Source organism: Alligator sinensis, unplaced genomic scaffold (genome assembly GCF_000455745.1).
Source record: "Alligator sinensis unplaced genomic scaffold, ASM45574v1 scaffold1295_1, whole genome shotgun sequence".
Taxonomy (NCBI): domain Eukaryota; kingdom Metazoa; phylum Chordata; order Crocodylia; family Alligatoridae; genus Alligator; species Alligator sinensis.
This window is the reverse complement of record NW_005841880.1, coordinates 4,005,631-4,026,044: the sequence shown is the minus strand read 5'-3', so window position 1 is coordinate 4,026,044 and position 20,414 is coordinate 4,005,631. Positions and strand designations below refer to the sequence as shown.

The 20,414-nt window shown below is 52.7% G+C and overlaps 1 pseudogene; it reads left to right on the top strand.

The window, feature by feature from the left end:
• Positions 1 to 20,107: 20,107 nt before the first annotated feature.
• The window catches only part of LOC102376088, a 7,148-nt pseudogene continuing 6,841 nt past the window's right edge, over positions 20,108 to 20,414 (top strand).

The following is a 20,414-nucleotide window of genomic DNA, read 5'->3' as shown; positions in this document are numbered from 1 at the left end:
CACAAACAGTGCCAGGGCCCTGCTATGTAAACAGACCAGGAGAGGGCAGGGAGTGCGAGAGACGGGCAGGAGGGTCAGACACAGCTTCACAGCTCGTTCCAGGCCCAGGAAGGACAGCGTTCCCGGGGCCTCTAGGCTACTGACCCCTCACGCTCGCTCGTGTTTCATTGCCAGCTGCCTTCAGGTTTAGCCACCTGAGGCTTTACAAATCAGAGGGCAGTGACCTGGACAGTAACAGGGAAAGGGCCAAGTCCAACCTGCACATTACGCAGCTCAGAGAAGGGGACGGGGGTCTTGGGAGATGGAGGTTTTCCCTTCCAGATTGCGTATGGCCTCAAGAAAGTCTCTTCACTTCTCTGTGCCTCAGCCCCCATCCCCTTCCTGTAAAATGGGAGTGATAACCCTTCTGCTCTCCCACCCTTTCCTCTGCCTGGTCTATTTAGATGACAAGTCAGGAAGTGTCTATTGCACTGGGTTTGTTCAGCCCTTAGCACAGCAGAGCCCTGATTTGGGTTGGGGCTGTTGGGTGCCACTGAAATGCAAAGCAAGTGCAACATTTTCATCAGCAGCTGTTGGCAGTAACAAGGCTCAGGGCCAATTACCTGTGGGCTCCTCCTAAAACACTCAGGTGCCGCTGGCCTGAGCTCTTGCCCAGAACCCGGGGAAACAAATCACCTTGCTCAGATGCTCTTGATGAGGAGTATATCCCCACTCGCAAGCAATGAGTCCACAGGTTTCAATCAAAGAACTTTATTGGGAGGGAAGGAGGAGCACACAATATATTTGGGAACACCATCTATTAATGCAGCAATAAAAGGTGACCTTGACCCTCAGTCTCTCCTCCCAGTTGTAAGCAACTATGAAGCCATTACCCTATATCAAACTCAACAGGTGTTGTTCAGAGCTGGTCGAGTCCAAGGCTTGAGAAGGTCCATCTCACCCCTATGGGCTACGCTGCTCCAGAGCACTTCACCTAACTCCTGCAGAGATGATCACTGCTCTTATGCTGGATGTGGAGGGTCTAACCAGATCCCTTAGCCCCGCTGCTGCTCTCCATGCCTTCAAAGTTCAGCCCAGCTTGCTGACTCTACTCTTTCAGTCTTTGTGGGGGGGAAGCAGTAGCATTAAGAGCCCCACTCAAGTCCTTAATGACAGTGAGCTATGTAAACAAACCTAATTCCCCCCCTCCTTCTTTTTTTTTTTCTCTCTCTCTCTCCTTATTGCTTCCAGGGCTTCCTTACCCAACCATTCCAGACTTCTCCCTGCTGAGGGTGAGCATCTCTACAAAGCTACATTCAAAGACAGAGACAACAGCCTTTTAGTCCGTCCCCCCCCCCTCAAATTCAAGTTTAGACCAAATGCCTCTGAACTGTCACCAAACCCAAATGGGGCCTGGCTCAATCTGTTTCTTCTCCTGGCTCGTCAAAAAAAGGCCAACAAAGAGCACCCTTCGCTCTGAGCTCTCTGGGAGCTCTGGGTTGCTCTTCTTCCTGTTTAATAACAGGTCTCAACGGTGAGTACCCTGCTTGCTTAGGGCTTCAAGCCAGCAGGTTTACAAATGAAGCATATTAGTAATTGTCCCCTTAACATTAAAATCTCAGTTTTCAGGGCTTCCACCTGATCCGCTGCACGGTCAGGAAGGAACGTTTCCTCTCCCCATGTGTATATGCAGCTTAGGTGCATTTGGGGACAGGGTAGAGGTTTTTACTCTAGCATCGAGCTAGGAGCTGCTTGAAGGTGGGTACTACTTGGTAGACCGAGAATCCAAGTCCTATGCTGGTTTCAGTTGAACCTGCCTGCTCCCTCCCATAAGGTGCAGTCAAGGACACCAGCCCGTGGCATCCCTGCCAGCCCAGCTGCTGACGATGTTGCCCGAGCGGCTGCATCATCTGAGCAGTGGCTTGGGCTCTTGGAGCCGCAGTTGGAAAACAGGAGCAGGTCTGGGAGACTATAATTATCGCCACGCCTGCATGCTCTGCGTGTTGGGATGAAATCTACACCCCCGCTTCACGTAAGCAAGCAATGTGCTGGCTGGGAGTCACACCGGAGCTGTCAGCCCAGGACAAGGGGGGCAGGGAGAAAAGACTGTGATCAGCAGGCAACATTTCCCCTCTATCATCACGCTCAGGCAGGAGCAGGGCCTGGCTTACCTGCACTCAGCATGAATCACAAGGCTCTTTCTTCCACTGACCTTTTGGATTCCTTTGGGATCACTGATGCCACCTGCTGAGGATAAAGAACCCAGTGACCAACCATGTGTGAACAGCTGTTTCCCATCCCCCTCAACATGCAGAGACCAGGGGCAGTCTCACCGTCCAGTCAAGCAAGGCACAGAAATCCAATTCAGTTCTCCCTGCTTTGCAAGGGCACCGCAGGTTTCATAAAGTCCTAGAATAGTAGGATTGGAAGGGACTTCAGGAGGTCACATCTAATCCAGCGCTCTGCTCCAGGCAGGATGATCCCTCACTAAACCATTGCAGTCAAGTGACCATCTTAAAACCTTAACATCTTCTAAGGATAGAGGTTCCACAGTCTTGCTAGGTAGCCTGTGCCAGTGCTTAGCCACCCTCTTGGTGATCTCCAATATAAATTTGTCTTGCTTGTCCTGTCGCTTGCAGCCACAAAGGATAGTTTATCTCCATCTCCCATATAACTACCCTTCAGGTATTTGAAGACTATTATCAAATCCTTTCTCTGTCTTGTCTTCTCCAGGCTAAACAGCTCTAAGGTCTTTGAATTAACCCTCATAAGTCTTCCTTCCCAGTCCTTTAATTATTTTTGTCACCCTCCGCTGGACCCTTTCCAAGCTGCCCACATCTTTCTTGAAGTCTGGAGCACAAAACAGAGCGCAGTGCACAGTAACTCACAGTGAGGCCTCACCAGTGCTGAGCACTTCCTTTGATTTGCAAACGATGCTATATTGTTAATACAACCCAGCATACTATTGGTCTGTTTTGCAACAAGAGCATACTGTTGGCTCATATTCAATTTATGGTCCACTGAGACTCTCAGGTCCTTCTCTGCATACCGCAGCCTGGCCAGCCCTTCCCCAGCCTGTAGCTGTGCATTGATCACTCCATCCCACCTGTAGGACTTTGCACCTGCTCTTACTGAAATTCATCCAATTGATAAGACCATTTCTCCAGTTGATCCAGGTCATTCTGGATCCTAGCTCTGCCCCCCAGAGTGTCTGCAACTCCACCCGACTCGGTGTCATCTGCACATTTTCTAGGCATACACTCAGTCCCATCCTCCAAATCATTAAGGAAGATGTTAAACAATACTGAGCCCAGACAGACCCGGGGGAACTGTATTTGAGATCTCTTTCCAAGTAGACCTTGAGCTATTGATGATTACTCATTGAACAAGATAATCCAACCAGTTATGTATCCACCTTGCAGTACTTTCACCTAGTCTGTCTTTCCTTAATCTACCAGGTTTGGGTTCTGCTATCAAGTGGCTATACCCAGAGTCCATTACAATGGGACAGATATCCAACTCAAATTTTTATCTTCTCATGGGGTCTGATCTGCACTGATGTACTGTGGAGACAGTGGTGCACTGCACAAGTCTTTACATGGGACAAGCCCAGCTTGTTCTGGTGGGTGCTGGGCCCTCTTGATTGCTACTCCTCCCTGTGTTAGTATTATGACATATATTTGGGTAGCATCCAAGGACCTTTGTCCAGGATCAGTCCATCAGTTACATTTGTATCACATATTCAAGCTTGATCATTTCCATTTCAGGTAAGCACACAAATCCAGGTGCAATTCTGCCCCATCTCAAAAAAGCACCCAGAATCCATTCCTGGAGATGCGCAGAAGCCCAACCCAAGCCCTGCTGTGTCCTGTTGTCCATGAACTGCTGGTTTGACCTCTCACTCAGTACAACACTAAAGCAGAGTGGTTCAGTATGGGTCACAAGTCAGTGACCAGCATGTTCCCAGCTAAAATGGTTACAGGAAATCAGCAATAACCAGCACATCTCAGATTTCTTTGGGGGATCATGGAACATCTGCAAAGCATTCTGCAATCATCCGGTCTCAGCAAAGCGTCAGACTCCCTGCTGAATTCCACATCTCTTCCTGATATACCAGGTGAGCAGGATGTTGACACACTGGCCTTGGACCCGAGTCATTTCCATACACACGGCAGTCAAAGCCTCTACTTTCCATCCCTAGCATGCTAAAACAGAAAACTACAGCTTCTTCCCATAGCCATCTGCAAGATCAGACTGAATCAGAGGCACTACCCAGTTGTGCCAAGAACAGACCCCAATGGCCTGAGTCACAAACTGATGTCACAGTCTCAACTTGCTTTTGTAAACATGCGTGCCTGGTGTATGCATGCTCGTGTGTACGTGTGTACACATGCACATGATTGTTTCTAGTCATCATGGCTGCAAAGCACAACTTGAAAACGTGACGCAAGCGCAACTGATGTACCGATCCCGGCCAAAGGTCCCTGGATACTACCTGAATATATGTAATAATACAAACACAGGGAGGGGAGGAGTCGCAATCAAGAGGGCCCAGCACCCAGGACAGTCCAAGCCTGCTCTGCTGTAAGGACTTGTGCACTGCTTTCTACACAGCAGTGTGCGAGTGCAAATCAGACCTATCTAGTGTAGCCCTCCCTCTCCCCCCAGGCACCATGATGTCCCCTGTGACTCATGAACCCAGAGCAGCTTGGTGCACAGGCTTTTCAATGTAAACATTTAGAGGGATGGAAGCTCATCTATAAATATGCCTGCTAATCAGCGGAGGAGACTAGGCAAATCACAGGTGTGTCCTGATACATTTACACGGGAGACAGAGCAGGAAAGCTGAGACCCTCTGCCAATCACATGAGAGGGAGGGGGAGAAGCCAGTGGCTAAGGCTCCAGACTAGGTGATGAACAAATCTGCATTCTATTCGTGGCAAAGCAGGAACAAATGCATCCGCGCCCCGCAGGGACAGCACGGGGCCCGTAGCACTCCCACCCCCCACCCCCTCCTCCCACAATCTCCAAGCAGGATTTAAGAAGTGCAAGGAGGCTCCGTTTCAACCTACACAACTTTGTTCTCACCTCACTCTGTGCCTCAGTTTCCCCATCTGTAACCCGGGGCCTTGTATATCAGGAGTACTGAAAACCCCGACTCAGTTCACATTTGTATTTCCTGGAGCAGATCTTTACTTTGGAAAGAGAAAACATGTTTGATATTCATGTGACCCCGCATGGAGGCTTGCTGTGCTGGGGAGCAGCTGGGCTAGCTCAGACCCACACATAAAGCAATCCCTTCCTGCTTTCATTCACTGATATCAGTGGATAAACCCCCATAGCTGGCCCTACTAGTTTGAGCCTAAAGATTTGGCATCAGGACTTCAGGTTCTGTTCCCATCACTGTCACCTACTTGTTACATGACCTTGCTTAAGTTGTGTCACCTCTGACAGTCCTAAACAATAGGGGTCTGGTTTCTCAGCGTAGCACGTTGTCAGTTTACACAATACAGTCTTTTATTTCCCTGGGCAAACTTGTCCCACAGGACACAGCATGATCCATAAATCAAACACATACGTAACAAAGGTCCAGACAAGGGCCACAAGAATAATTAAGGGCCTGGAGGACAAACCTTATGAGGAAAGACTAAGGGATCTGGGACTGTTCATCCTGAGGAAGACCAGACTGAGGGGGGACTTGGTGGCTGTCTTTAAGTATGTAAGGGGTGAATATTGGGGGCTGAGAGAAAACCTGTTCACTAGGGCCCCCCCAGAGGAGGACAAGGAGCAATGGCCATCAACTCTTAGAAGATGGTTTCAGGTTGGGTGTAAGAAAGAACACTTCTTTATGGTAAGGGTGACGTGAAGCTGGAACAGACTTCCCACGGAGGTGGTGCAATTCCCAACTTTGGAAGTCTTCAAGAGGAGACTGGACAGGCACCTTGCTGGGATCATTTGATCTTAGCAGTATTCCTGCCCAGAGCAGGGGGGTTGGACTCGATGATCTTTCGAGGTCCCTTCCAGCCCATCATTTCTATGACTCTATGCCGCTAGCATAGAATCATTGGGCACTTTTACACGTGCTCCAACACATTTTAAAACACATCGGCGCAGACTCAATTAATCGAGTCTGCTGGAGCATGCTAACCAGAATGCTCCAGTGTGCTGCAGCATCTCGTGTATTCAGCATCCCTTCATTTCAAAATGGCAGTGGGAAAGCCTTAACTAAAGCTCATCAAACAAGCCTTAATTAAAGAGTCCCTGCTGCCATTTTGAAATGCAACACACTGAATACACAAGGCGCTGCAGGTGTTTTAATTAGAGCGGCTCCCAAAAGCCACTCTAATTGAAATGCCCCCACCCCACTCCAGAGCACGTGTATAGGTGTCCGTTATCCCATATAGCCTACTTTCTAGTCTCTGACAGTGGCCGGTGCTGGATAAGAACGTAAGAATTGCCATTAAGTGTGTCAGACTGCAGGCCCATCTAGCCCAGTCTCCCGGGTCACACTGGCAGAGAGCGGATGCTGCAAGAGAGAGTGAGCTGGGTCTGGCCAGGGTTTTCCCCCCTGTTCCTCTCCCGCTTGCAGCCTCCAGCACGTAAGGGCTGGGAAGTTCTGATTCAGAGGCCGTGCCCCAAACCACCACGCTCAATAGCTACTGATGCCCCTTTCCTCCAAGAATTTGTCCAAGCCCTTTGTGCATCTGGCTAAACGATCAGCTTCCACCACATCTGGTGGCAACCAGTTTCACACTTTATTTACACGCTGTGAGAAAAAAAAGAGCTTTCTTTTGTTAGTTTTAAACTTACTACCTGCTACTTTCATTTTGTGACCCCTAGTTCTTGCCTCGTGAGAGACTGTAAATAATAAATCCCTATTGACTCTCTCTTTGCCATTTAGTATTTTGTAAACCCGTACCATGTCCCCATGTGGATGTGCCAGAGCGAGGCATAAAATTTGCCTCTCGCAAGCCTAACAATGCAGTGGGATAGCCTCTCTTGTGGACATGTGCATCCGCCTCTGGAAGAGCAGCGCTGTGTGATGCACCAGGCCAGCCCAAAGGGCAGACGGTGAGCATCCTGTCTCAATATTCTTGTCAAAGGCTCCCTGGAAATCTATTCGCAGGGAAATGAGTAACTCGCTCCAGCATAACGTAACCCACATTGGTGTCCAGGGGGTCTCAGCCCTTTCCTAGGGGGCTGGAATTCACACCACACTGGAAATCCCAGCAGCACAGTTGGCTCATTCCCCAGTAGCTATAACTCATACAACAATCTGCTGTGGAAGCCATTATTTTGGAATAAAGATGCCTTATACTTGTATAGCGTATTTCCCTTCCTGTATAAGTCGGCCCCCTCTGGAAGAGCTGGACTGCTTTCACTACCCTGGGGTAATTAAAACCGAACAGCCCTTTTCTGCAGCGGAGGCTGAATTGATTCCACTGCGCGAGGATGTCTGTGCACCTCCTCATCTCCAGACCTGCTGCCCCTGCGTCTCAGGCACCTTGCTAAAGCTGCCAAAGGGGCGCTTGTACACGGTATCCGCTTTGGCTGTGCTAACCAGCACGAACTGGGTGGAAGGTTGTGGAGGGAGAGGACCTGGCTTCATTAAACAAAGGATCTTGCTAACCAAGGCTCCCCGTTCCCTGTTTTATCAGCATTGTCAGTGTATTTTCCATGCTGTAATAGCACAGCGAGAGCAGACCCTCTGACTCATTCCAACAGGATTATTTTGCACAAAAGCACCGTCCTGGTCAAACTCATTCTTCTTATGGGACCTATCAGGGCTTGTCTTCCTCAAGCCATCTCGATAAGAGAGCACCTATGAAGCTTCCCCTCTGCGACGGCTCCTGGGTGTGATCTGCAGCAGGGCACAAGTAACCGGATAGACATCAGGTCACATCTCACTAGAGGTGGGAAAGACCTTTAGCTCTATCTCCCTTCAGCAAACCCCAGGGGGACTGAAGTCAGTGGGAGTTTGGCCCTATTCTTCCAGAAGACGGGACTGAGGCCGTTGTTACCTGTTCTGTCAGATCAAACTCCCACTGTACTTGGTCTTAGATGTTATTTAGAGCAGAGCTTTGGCTTGCTGAGGACTCTGCTTCGCACAGTGGTGGCTTCAGGAAGTTCATTAAGTCCCCCTGGAACAGGCTTCTTTTGTAGCACTTGCAAACCACGGCATTTTACCCACAGCTGCTCGCTCAAAACAGGGCCTCATTCCTGCCGGCAGCCAGTGCAGAGTAAGACATGGGGCAGGCAGGGCTGCATGTCTGGATGCACCCTGCAGCTGCGTCACAGTTGCACTGAGCCACCTCCGGGAAAGGAAGGGAGAGTCACAAGCCGTCAGACAGAAACAGATCCCACGTACGCAGCAAACACAGCCCCCGGCTTCAAAAACACATGAACCAGGACTAGAAGCCTCCAGACTCTGCTTCCCCTGGGGGCCAAATCATCAGATCAGAGCAAGCAGGGCATCAACAGGACCAAGTTGGAAGCAATGAGCTGAGCTCCCCAGCTCTGTTTGTGTCCGGGGAAGAGCCACGTGTCGCGGCCCCTCTCCCCAGTGTCTCGTTTCACGCTTTAGGTTTCACTCACACTCCCTCCAGACGGAGGATGCACTCGTACTTACTTGTTTTTGCTCACAACTTTTTGCTTTGGGGCCCTCAGGTCTGCGGAGCTCGGCAGGACTCTGGAGCCCCGGGGTCCCTGCGCTCTGCATACGGAGATGCTTTCCATCCCCTCCCTGCCTTGGGCAGCAGAGAGGGAAGCTGCTATTAATAGCAGCAGGGAACTGCATTCTCCTTTCTACCCAACTTTGGTTAAAGCCTTTGGAGGCTGGCACCGTGTCAGAGGTATCCAGTCTCATCCAGCTCAGCTCTGCTGAAATGACTCAGGGAAACAGGCAGCTCCTTTATGCTCCCTTCCCAGGCACTCTCCAGCCCTTTCCTCCCCACTCTGTTCGGAGGGGCTTGGATACCGCTTGATGGGCCCAGGATAAGCATTTACCTAGAAAAGCCCCACTCCTTCATTAATCATAATTCTTTGCAATGAATGGGCCTGCAGCCCTCCATTCAGACCCCAATGATGCTTGGGAAGTGTTTGGACTCAAGCATTCGGTCAGGTACTTTGTACAGAGACAGAGATCAAGTTCAAAACACAGCTCCAGATCCAAATCCAGCGCCCCCTTCATCCTTGAATGGTGGGGTCTGTTCAGAGATTGGGACTTGTTTCCAAGGATGATCAGGAAAGAATGTCCCCAGAGACAGGAGCTCCTGCAATAGAGCCCCGTTATTAATGGAGATCAAAGAGTTTCCCCATCAGCTTCTGGGTTCAGGGTTTCAATGCTATTATGCACTGTTCACCTTCAAAGTGCCCTGAGAACCTCCCCAGTGGCTTTCGGTGCAGATGGGTGCATTGGTCCCATTTTATAGCTGGGGAATCAGATGTCCTGATGCTTCCTTGTGCAAAGGGGGAGCATGTGAAATATTCCTGCCACTGCCAGCACTAGCAGGGCATGTTCCCCCTGGGCAGCCCGTGACTCTGTAGGGTGCAAGGTGAGGGGAGCCAGTGCCCAGAGAGCAGAACCGATAATGATGGTGCATCAGAGCTGACTCGATTAATCAAGTCAGCTGGAGCACGGTAATTACCGTGTCACGTGTATCAGCGTCCCCACGCTGAAAAGTGGTAGAGGGGGCGGTTTAACTAAAGCTCGTTCAACATGGAGCACGTGTGTAAACGCCCTTTGAGGCCAACAGAAAGACCTGCCTTGACTTGGCCAAATTTGGGCTGAGGCCCAGAATGCATCTGTGGCACGGCTGGGAGTATAACCCAGACACATGGGCCTGTGCTCCCAGGAGGGGCTGCAACCCCTGCCCCCCTTCTAATCATGACTAGTCCATATACCCTCCCTCCCAGCTAACAGCCTGTCACACCCCGTCTCACTCCCTCGTGCCCACGCAGCCTCTCGGATTGCATGTTTAATCATTTGTAAAGCACAAGCCTTTCTCTCAACTGTCCCTCATGTCCTCATCCTTCCCATACCGGGAAGGATGTAACAGGACATGGTACCAAGCAGGCGAGCCACAGGAGTGAACACATCAGGCTCCTGGCCCAGCCCGTTCCCAAAGCTGCAAGACAAGGGCACGTCTCCCCTTTCCTGGGTAGAGACTTTCACCAGAACTTGGAGTTAATCAAACCAGAAGCCCCAAGAGTCAGGGGGAATTTGACCACTGGCTCTGCGGGAGCAAAGTCAGGCGACCGCTGACTGCCCTTGCCAGTGCAGCTCCAGGCTCCAGCCAGAAACATCCAGTGGGGAAAATGGTCCAGTGCCTGGACCACTTAATGGAGATACCGTGGGTCTGGAGAGAGGAAGGCTGCACTTTTGCTTTGGGGTGCACTGATGTCCCTGATCTGGGTCTCACCCCGAAGAGACAGAAGCAGGATTGCCAACATCTCACTCACCTGCTCACCTTGTTGCAGCAGCCTGTGTCCCTGGGTATGTTGGCAGAGTGGTCACTGCCGTGCCTGCAGCATGCTGTGGACATAACCATGCTAGCTCAGCCCTCCAGCTCAGCACTGTTGGCTAACGGCTATCCCGCTGAAGCCATCTGGATCTCAGCATAAGCTCATGGCCCTCCCTCAAGCACGTGAGCGTGGCAGGTTGGAAGGGAATAATGGGCAGCTCAGCCTGCAGATCTAATCAATGCCTGGGGATCTTTTTTTGTTCCCTGACCCACCTCCCCTGCACCCCAGCAAGAGCTCCATTTAACCCTCCTCCCCACCTCTGCTCTCTCTGCCCATGGGAGATCCCACTCCTTGCTGGTCCTTGTACCCTGCCAGAGTTACAGAGCTGAGCACCCCAGCCAGGGGCAGAGGTAGGAGCAGAAAAATCCCAGACCAAGTCACCCAATGGGCAGTGGGATCTGAGTGTTTCTCAGTGGCATCGCATGGAGTGGGTTTGTGGCTGCTGTCTCTGGGGAGGGGAACGCTCCTAGAGCATCACCATCCAGGTGAAGACTGCCAGTAGCTTCATCGGCCTGGGTTTGGACAGCAGAAGCTCCCCTCCCTCCCCCTTCTGCGGCTGACTCCAGATGGGACAGCTTCCCCAGCTGGGGTCATCAGGATTCGGGTGAAGCGACTGAGCTGCCTTCAGCTCACATGGGCTGAAAGGTCAATGCTGGAAAGTGGAGATCAGATTCCTCAGCTCCCCTTGGGTGGCGATGACTCAGCCTCCCGCGCTACTGTACAATTAATCAGGATAAAGGCGGCAGTGGCCGCGGGATCTCACAATAGCCTTGCCAGCCAGCACGGGATTAGCCGCAGGCCAGAGGCATGGCAGCGCCTCCGCTCTGCAGCAAACCTCATGCCCCAACTATTCCGGCCTTGCCCAGGGCTTCCAAACCTGTTCAGGCTGAGACCTCACTTAGGGACCGATAATTTTGTGTCACACCCAGAAAGCAGCAGCTGTCCCGGTGCCTGCAGCAACCAGAGGACGGGGACTTACCTGGGTCTCAGCTACTTCCTAGTAACTGAGCATATGCCTGCTCCGACCCCAGCCCCCAGGAGAACTACCCCTCAATGGAACAGCACTCCGTTGCCCCGGCTTAGTTTCCACTTACCCTGAGGTAACTGGAGCACGGGGACAGATACCACAGAGCAGCTGAGGTATGGGAACTCCCTGCCTCCTGGTAATTTTATGACACATGGGGTAATGGTGCATTAGCGGCTCTGCATGGCTCACAACTGCTGAGACCCCGCAGGGTGGGAACTGCAGGGCTCGGTACTGAGAATCAGGAACCCTGTGGTCTGTGCTGCGGTCTCCGCCACTGGCATACTTTACGAGCTTAGGCAGGGCACTTTGCTCCTCTGGGCCTCCCTTTCCCCCACCCGATACCTATCTGAATTGCAAGTTCCTTGGGGCAGGGGTTGTCCACCCGGCTCCCAGCAAAATGGAGCCTCCATCTCAGCTGGGGCCTGAGATGATTTCGGGTCGTGTTCAGATTAAACAGGTGGGTCCAAGTTAGATCCCTAATTGAGGTTCAGGACACAAGAGATGTCTTGCCCTGGACCTGGACCTACATGAGCAGAGCCCGGCATCAGTGTGGAACCACTGGGGCCCTGCTGGGTGTGTGGCAGGCACAACGTAAGTCCCTGTGTTTGCAAAGACCAAGACCTAGTAGCTGATGTTTCTGGAGCAAAGCAGGATTAGATTGAATCCCAGGAAAAAATTCCTAACTGTAAGAACATGGCAGTGGAAGCCGCCCAGGGAAGAGGGGGAAACTCCCTCTCTGGGACCTTTGAAGCAGAGGTTGGAGGGGTGGGGTGGGTTAGGAACAGTGTCCTGTCCGTGAGCAGGAGGTTGGACTAAACGACCCTCCAGCCCTTCTCAGCCTCTTGAAGGCTCAGATCAAGCGTAGTCTATGCTTCCCTAGGGGGAATACCACGATCACCACAGTGGCTTCCTAGTTGCACCCAGGAAAGACCGCTCTGCTGGCATGGGATAGTACCCGTGTAGGTGATGCATAGTTAACCTTGGCTTTGTGCCCACTTTATGGAAATGGGAGACTCCTCCCTAGCTTGATCCTGGGGCCTTATGGCTAAAGGCAAGCAAAACTCAGGGCATCCGAAACCCCAGCCTCCGGGCTTGGGCCTGCAAGTAGGATACCTGCCAAAGGATTTAGGAGCATCTGAAGCCCCAGTTGGGGGTGGAGGACCTATGGCAACTTTTGGTTCTGGACTAACTCCCGGATTTTTAATTGATTTGGCCAATTTGGCTTGGAATATGAATTTAAAAAAAAACAATGATTCTAAGAAGCTGCTTTGGTTTTGCTGGCAAAGAAGCAGTGGCAAAAAGGAAAGCAGACGCTTTTAAAGCAGCCTCCCAGCTCTGACCTATAGTGCTACAATCATTTACCTGCTGAGTACGAGTACAGTGCCTGGCACGCGTGCAAGAGTAATTGCCCTACCCCTCCTGTCAGTAATGGCGCTGCCCCAGAAGCAGCAGCAGTTCAGAGTTTGGTGCCGAAGTTTGGTTCAAACCTCACCTGACGGCCTCCGGCGTGGGTCCCCGGCTCTGTCTATAACAAAAGAGATGCACAGAAATCAACACAAAGGAAGAGAGAGTTCATGAGATCACGAGACCTTCTCAGCCCTCTTACTTTGCTCTTTCATCCCAGACCAGATGCCATCCTTTGCCACTAAACCGCGAGCTCTTTGGGGCAGTGGCTCATTAAGCTGTCTGGTCTGTCACTCTTATTCGTTTAAGAAGAGGGACAGAATTAATTAGAATTAGTCAGAATTAGTCTTATTAAACTAATAACAACAGAGTGACAGAATGAACTGATAAACAATAGGCAACAACGGCAGAACAAATACGTCAATAGTATTCTATGGCGTGGCTGCTCCGGGACTTGGAGGCGAGGGCAGACAAAAATTTAATGGCACATTTTCAGCTGGGATTCACCAAGGCAGAGCAGCATGAGAGGAGCGATTCCCAGGGGGCTGGAGCTGTAGGGAGGAGGGTTTTGCCTAGACAGGGAAATGCTGGGGGAAGAGCATAGGCCCTATGCCATAGGGAGACCTGTCTTTTCCTGCGCTGGCCTCCCCTCAAGGGTCTTCATCTCCGCAGAGCCCATGCAAGCATCTCAGCAGCGACAGCAAGCCTTTCCTTGGAGTGATCAACGACCACGGGGAGCAATGCGCTCGATTCACAGCAGGCCCTGCACTCCTGATGTGTTTGCTCCTGTAACACAGAGGGGGCTCGTACACCCAGAGCCCAGGGCTGCTCGGATCAGGTGCTCGGGTTCATCCCCTTCCCGAGGAATCAGCGGGATCTGCAATTCAGATCCAATAGGAATCCAAAGAACCTAGACGACCCAAAGGACTGACCACTGGGGAGGGAAGGATGGTTCAGTGGTTAGAGCATTAACCAACAATATGGGTTCAATTTCCCACTCAGCCACGAACTTCCTCAGGCAAGTCACTGGGGTGTGTGTGCCCGACCCGACCTGTGCTAGGGAGCACCGTGAAGTATAGCCCACCCGCTCTGTTTGCATGGGGCCTGGACACTGATGTAATGTAGGGCTGAGCATCCCACCAGCTCTGTCTGGGCTTCACTTATGGGTGCATGCCCAGAACTAAAGCAGGCACAAAAATAATTCACACACCAAAGGACAAGGGGAACACTGTAGGGGATCCCTTTGCCTCCAGCTGAGATCCCTGCGCATTTCTGCCCTGCCACCTCGTGGCCAGCCTCAGCAAGGACCAGGCTGGGAAGAGGGGAGAATCAGACAGGGACAAGACACTGGCGCGTGCCTAGACACCCGGCTGTGCAGTTGGTTCCCTCACTGACCTGGCCAGCAGCGGGGCTGGTCTCCTGTTGGATGCCAGGGCATAGCTAGCTACCTTCTGGACTGCATGGGCAGAAGGGAAGAGCTGAAGAAAGCACTATTACCCTGACTAACCCAGCTTGTGCAGCATGGAAGCACATGGGGAAAGCTGCAGACACCCGGATGCATTCAGGACTGGACTCCCCAAGCTGGTTCTGCAATGGCTTACACTGGTTTGCCCCCAACACAGCTTGCATGGGATAACTCCTGGTTTGCACTGACAGCATCAGGCCCACCTCCTCCTCTGCACCGCACAAATCAGACCGCCCTTGAGGAGTGGGGGCCAAATCCTGGAGGAGCAGGTGGTGCCAGTCAGCAGGTGTAACCCATGCGCCCCTTGGCATGGTGTTCTGCCGCCCTCTCCTGGCAGCTGGGCTGCACTCACAGGTTAGCTGAGCCTGCCGAGAGACAGCCTTGCAGCTCATGCGGTGAAGGCTCATGCTTGGAAATGCAGAGCCTCGAGTCAATCCCTGCCCCCAAGCACCTACCCAGGGGTGTTGTGCAACACGCTCCAAGGACTCAGAGGCACGTAAGTCAGCAGGCCAAAAAGAGTGGCTGTGGTGCCCACAGCTTGGGCTGGAGAGAGGTCACTGGGTCCAATGCGCTGGGCAGAGCCCATGTCTCCGGGCTGCAGAGCACGGCCCCTGGGAAGTCCCTGAGGGAAGGTCGGTGCTGCCTGTTTTAACCACGAGGATTTTAGATGCAACCATCTATGATCCATTTTCCTCTTCTGCTTGGTCATTCCTCACAGCAAGAAACAGTCATGAAGCCAGCAGGACGCACAGGCAGACCTGGCCTTGGAGTTCAGAAACACTGGCCTAAATCACCATCTTCTATCCAGAATCTCCCAGGGACAGATCCCACCCTCTGTGCCAAACCTACATGCAAGCCCTGGACTGAGTGACTGCAGGGCGACTGCCAGTCACGGCCGTTCTGATCCGAGGGAGACAGCAGGCCGATTTTCTTTTGCAAACCTAAGAAGCCCTAAGAGTTTGCAGGGCTCTCCTCCACTAAGCTGCAGGGTCCAGTCAGGGTGCTGGGAAGTCAGACTTGCCAGACCGAGAGAGGGGTCTTCCATGAGCAAGATCAGGGCAGGGCCCAGGCGTAGGTAGCAGGACAGTGAGGAGGAGAACCCAGAGCCCTGGGGTCATCCTGGGGTGTCACATCCCCACCTGTCCACCATCTGCTGTCTGAAATTGGAAGCCCTTTGCAGAAGGGACTGCCTGTCTGTCCTGTGTTTGTGCAGCTCCGAGCACCATGGGGTCAGGGCTCCCACACAATACCACAATACGAATACCAGCAGCACCAGCGGTGGCCCTGCTCTTGGCTTGCAGAAATACCAGATCAGAGCCAGTCCCGAGCCCCTGGGTGATACCAGACTCCTGGTGGACACTCCCTGATACAATAACCCCCCTGTTCTACGGCTCCCTTAAGCAGGCTGGGTTTGTTTTTGGGACAGCCTTGGGAGGAGAAGCCAATTCGTACCTGAGCCAGGTGGCCATTTTCTCCTGCCACTATGTGAGCAAAGCCCCGCAGGGGCTGAGATGCCCTCTGTGTGCCCAGGGCCCAAGCAGTGGGCTGGTGGGAAGAGACCCAAGGCGCAAAGGCCTTTCCCCAGCTGATGGGAGGGCAGTGCAAGCCCTGAGCTAGGCTGTTGCAAGGTACCTGGATGGTTTTGAACCAGCTGAGAGGAGGAGAGGTGAACAGCAACTCATCATCCAAGAGCAAAGAAACATGATCCAATGGGCAAAGCGAGGGGCTGGGTGGGAGTCCAGATTCCTGGGTTTCCTTCCCAGCTCTGTGGGGTCTAGTGTTTAGAACTGGGAACTTCAAGGCATGGGTCAAGCCCCTGGACCTGTCTCTGCTCTCAGGGATGCTGCACCAAGCCAGCAAACCCTGCAGAGCTGAAGGGAAGCAAGAGGGAGGAGGAGTACACACAACGCAGTGTCGTGGCCTGGGCTCTGGGGCTGCTCTGCAGCCAGTCCCATGGGTATCAGAGGCTGCTCGCTCTTCGAAGCGATGCTCTTTCTCCATGGGCTTGGCCATGCAAAGGAGAACACCATGCAGGTGCAAGCATAAGCATCTGTGATCCCAGGCCAAGCCTGTGTGTGCAGACCAGGATGCCTCAGACACTCAGAGGCATTTTAAGATCAGACATCCAAACAGGGCCTGGCTTCATCCCAAATGCAAAGAGCGGCCCCGCTCCTGCTGACAACTGAGTCCCTCAGCTCCTCCCAGCCCCAGGGGGGAGACAGAGCAATCCAGAAAGCATCCTGCCATCCAAGCCTGTCCAGGCTCTTCCTGAGAGCGTGTCTTGCGGCTCCGCTCACCTCCTGGGGAGAGGATCGTCTGCCAGAATTACCAGCGGTTCCTTCCAGTCACAATAAACTCAAGCATGCCTTTCCTGTCCCAACACCTAATGAAATTCCTTCCCTGCATGTAAATATTAGCACTGCTAACAGAGGGGAGGGCTGGTTGCTGACTGACTCGGACATGCCACATTCCAGCCAGGGCCCGCGGCAGGACACCAGAGCACTGGCCCAGCCCCCGGAGACACGAACTTCAAAATATTGACCGTGAGCTTTATTTAGAGGCTGGACGTATGCCTATGCCCAGTGACCCTGCTCGTTTCCTTCAAGGTGTCTGAGCCAAGGGCCTGGCACCAGGTGAACATGCCCTGGCAGCACACGAGAGGCCCGTGAGCATATACCAGAAATGCAAAGCTAAGGGATGCCTCTTCCCCCCGCAATGCTATAGCACAGCTGTACCCTGGCCAAGCCCATGGAAACGCATGGGACTGGAGTCACGGACACCAGCTCCCGGTGTCCAGTAGCCCTTAACAGTCCTCAGGCAGCTTGTAAATTGTACCAAACATTGCTCCCAGCCCTCTCCCCTATCCTATAGGTCCCAGATGGGGAATCCGAGGCACAAAGTGTCCGAAGTTACACTATGGAGCCCAGGAATCCTGCACCCTGGTCTCTTCTTTGCCTGTTCGTGTGACCAGCACTGAAACTCAGCTCTAAAAATGACACTAAGGCACCATTACAGGGCTATTTAGAGCCAAACACCACTCCTGCTGTCAGCGAGAGCTCTGCAACTTGCTTTTAACTTGTTTTAGAAACGGGCTAGACTTCTTGATATTGGCCCTAGAAAGCAGGCTGCTCTCTGAAGAACAATCCTACCAGGATGGTCCCTCCTGCTCAGGACATGTGCTGTGCATGTGCCTTTGAAGTGCATCATCTGGCAGAGCAATCTTAACCCTGCAAGCCTCCATCCAGAGAGGGGAGAGCAGACAGATCAGCAGCACACTGGATCCAGAGCACTGACTGCAGAAACACTACCAGGGAGCATGGCAAAAAGTGGTCACCTTGCTGTTCAAGTCCAATAAGCTATTCTAGTGTCGCCAGCTCTCGTGATTTTTGGCATTGTTCTTGAAGTCTATGCTTTGGGAATGTAAAAAAACTTAGCTGTTTCTTTTATATATAAAATATGGATATAGATATATAAAAGAAAGACCTAAGTTTTTCACATTCCCAAAGTGTAGATTTTAAGAACAATGCCAAAAATTATGAGAGCTGGCAATACTGCTATTCAGATGTACACCCGCCTAACTCAGGCACTCCAGCTGTGATGGCAGGGATGTTAAGTCACCTAAGTACCCAGGATCCCAGACAACCTCATATTGCTTGTACTGAAGCCTATGGTGCTGTAGCTACCACTCCTGTCCGTACCAAACCAGCCAACCAGGCTAAAGGTAACTCAGATGTGCCTACACCTGTCCCAGTCACACCTCTGATCCTGAGATGGAGAGCCACCCTTCACCCCACTGAGTGGATTCCCAGTGAAGGAATAACCATGTAACACAATGGTCACCTTTTTTAATCCAACCACATTTTCAAATCGTTTCTGACTTGCTCAGGGCCCAACGTAAATTAGTGATTACCGGTAATTAGCCTCACATCATTTTGCAGGCACAGCTGATGCAAAGCGTGATTACAAACCGCTCATGGAAGATATAGAACCATTGGACTTTCAACAGATGGATAGCAGAGTTGACCAGAAAGTTAGCCAGATGCAGATCTCCCTTGCACCAGTGTAAATCCAGCATGGAATATCACTGAACTCCTTCAAGTTGCCCCAGGCTAACACCAGCTGAGACCAACCGGGACCCTGATCAGTTTTGCTGTTTTGCAGAACAGTCAGTAATTTTCCTTTTCATGACCTAAATGATGTGTCACTGGTAACGCTGGACACAGCAGGGACACATGCTGGGACAATATTCTTCTCTCCAAAATATTAAAAATAAAAATAGGAAAAAAAAACCCCACCCCAGAACAAAATTCTGCTCTTACGTGCTCTGGTTTAACTTGGAGTAACTTCATCGGCCTCCGTGGGTCGATTCAGCTATGCCAAAGAGCAGGATTTGGCCTGTGTTGGTTTAGCTAAACCTCTGGCTTGCGTTCCTAGATTTTTCTTTCGTTGGCTTGCTGCACGCAGACGCATTTCTGATTCTCACCAGGACAGAGCCTGTAGTTCCTACTAGAAATCTGAAACATGTCATCCATGCTGCCTTAGTAGCTGAAGTGACAAAAGCTGTGCATGCTGTAGCAGCCTAGCTAGCCAGGGAGAGCAAATAGCAAGAGGAGGCTAACCTGAGGCTGGAGGTCCTGGATACTCTTAACCCACCGGGGGCTGGTTTGATGAGATGGCTATTACAGCGCTCTGGCTGCAAGAAGGATGCCTGTGGCTGGTCACGTTGAGTCTCCCCGGCTAGTGCATTCTTCAAAAATCCTTGAAAAGATAAAGGGGGAGATTTTCAAAGGCATGGTCAGACAGTCGGCTTCTGCTACCCCTCACCAAACAGCTGGATCATTGAATTAAAGCAGCTGCTTGGGTCAAACTAAGCACCTGTCAAGGGTCAAACCTGACTCCAGCAAAATAAGCATGGATCAAAGGGTTTAACCTGAAAATCCATCGGCCTACAGCCCTTTGCTTTGGCAGTGCTGACCCTCTGCAGAGCCTCTGCCTGGGGCTGGTCACAGCTTCCATAGGGCAGGGGAAGGAGAGAAATCCTGGCCTAGGGCCTGCTGTCCCCCTGCGGGAAAAACGTCAAGTCTGCGGACGGGGCCGTGGCTCAAAGACCAGCCTAAACCCCCTCAAAACCCATGGGGACCGAGCTGGGGCCGAGGTCATGCTGGAACTGAGAGGCGACGTGCCCATAAAAAGCACCCGGACGCTGCCTGGCTTCAGACAACCTCAGCTTCCAAATATATCGGGGCAGAGCATCGGGGGCTCGGCGGCAAGCGCCCCAGGGGAAAACCAAGAGCAACGGGTCGTAAACTCCTAGAAGAAGGTTTCACATGGGATATAAGGAAAACCTTTGCGTGACCAGACGCTGGGATCAACTCCCACGCACCGACCCTGGAGATCTTCCAAAGGACGCCTCGCTGGGGTGACGTGACCCCGGCCGATGATTTCACTCCAGCCCTAATGGTGTGACTCTGTGACCCCGCCAGGGCTTGCAGGAGGGGACTTGTCCCAGTCCACGGGGCGGGGGGCACTGGGCGGCTTGGCTTGGCTCTGGAGCCAAGAGGGGGCCCCTGCCCGTGTCCCCCCCACCCCAGCCCAAGGCTGTGGGATTTAAGGGGGAGGTGTGGATCCTCCCCCGAGTCTCCTCCCCTGCCACAGCCCGGCGAGGAGGGAGGCCGAGCTCGCAGTCGGCGCAGGAGGGTCCCCGGACCATGGCCGGGCTGAGCTGCGCCCCGCTCGCCCTCCTCCTCCTCCTCCTCGTGCTGCTGCCGGTGCCCCGAGGCTCGCCGGCTCCCAGCTCCCGGCGGCCGGGGGGGATCCCCCGCGGCGTGACGTCAGGGGGGAACCCTCCGGGCATGACGCCAGAAGGAACCCCCCTCCAGGGACCCCGGCGTCCCCGCGCGATGCCCGTGGGCACGTCCCCGACGTCAGCCCGGAGGGAATGCCCAGTGGCGCACGTGGCAGAGGGAGTCCCACGGGGGCCCGTTCCCGTGGCAGCCGCAGGGGCTCCGGGGCCAG